Genomic DNA, 1554 nt, shown 5'->3' with positions numbered 1-1554 from the left:
CATGGTGTTGCATTTTCTTTTTGCACTTTGCGCTGCTTCTACTAGATTTGTTTTGAAAAGTATTCTTCATGCAATCACCACATGGTGGCGATAATGGCTTGTTATGACATTGTATTTTGATTTATGGAACTTCCCTTCCCACTATACTGTAAGGGACAATTAATCAGCCTCTCACCTGGATGACACCTCTTCATTATGCCTGCTGACACTTACCTACTTCCTGTTGTCAAGAGTCTACAGCAGGAAGTGAGCTCAGCAGACAGGGTGTGCAAGACTTGAAGTATTACTGTGTGGAATTCCCCGTTTCCCAAGTGTGAGGAATTCCAGATCAGCGCACACTCCAGGCAGAGTCAGGGATGAAGGTGAACACACAGAAATTCCACCTGAAGCTATTCCAATCAGAGGTTGGTAGAAATGAAGAAATCTTTTTTTTTTCTGATTCAGCTGTCTGACTGAAGTGTCCAGTCATGACTGCACAAACAACAGTGTCAGCAAGATCATGTTAGGAACAGAAATCATTTTGATCCCATTTAATAATGGGACAGATGCAGCTGTCCTGTTTGTTGCACGTTAGTGTTTACCTGTGCAAACATCAGCACTTTAACATCGCTGTGTTCACTAGAAGATGTATTAGAAGGATTAACCAGACCCTTTTCCATGACCCATGATCTTAGACTATTCTGGTTTTGTGCAGTTTATGAAACATATACTGTTTCTTTGTAAATATTAGTAAAACTTACTAGAAGTTTCTATAAAAATAAAGTTGCTTAAAAGGTTCGTCACAGCGCTGCAATAGAAAAAACATTTTTGGTTCCACAAAGAATCTCTTTCTTACCTTTTTATAAACTGAAGATGTTAAGGGGCTTTATGGAACCATTTAGACAAAAAGTTTCTTCTATGGCATCATGAAGCACCTTTATTTTTAAGTGTAAGTGTAATTTTTTCCTAGTTTATTTTTCCCAAGTAAATCCTACTCTACTTTTTCAGTATAGGCCAATCCAAAATTTCAATGACCCCTGATATCATATCAGTGGAATTTAAATGCTAATTTCCTTATAATTATTTTATGCATGTTTATGGGTGGGTTTTAGGAAATCACCCAAATCCCTCTTGTCATCTGAAACTCCTATGATTTCTTAATTTTAAAACAATCTGCATGATTGCATATGCATGATAATTATGTATTATAGATTGGGATTTTAACTCTTGTCCCTTTGTACACAATTTTTTTAGTTCAATCTTATGAAAACAATTATAAAGTGTTTTTGTTCTTTGGTTCTGTCTTTTTTTATTTAGGCATTGACTTCCGCTGATGCCGCCTTGAAATAAAATTAGTGCATGATGCTCCTGCATACAGGTATGAAAAACAGGTGTAAAATTGAGATTTTCTTGACATACTGAGTGTTTTGAAGAAAGCGGTATGGGAACTCTGAACATCAAGCAGATTTTTGTATGTATGTAATACTCTGATGTGCAATATACAACCAGAGCTGCATGGGAAGTCTGTGTAACAATGAAATCCACTCAACTTGACCTTCCATCCATTGTGATGAA

Source organism: Carassius gibelio, chromosome B14 (genome assembly GCF_023724105.1).
Source record: "Carassius gibelio isolate Cgi1373 ecotype wild population from Czech Republic chromosome B14, carGib1.2-hapl.c, whole genome shotgun sequence".
Taxonomy (NCBI): domain Eukaryota; kingdom Metazoa; phylum Chordata; class Actinopteri; order Cypriniformes; family Cyprinidae; genus Carassius; species Carassius gibelio.
This window is presented reverse-complemented; position numbering follows the sequence as displayed.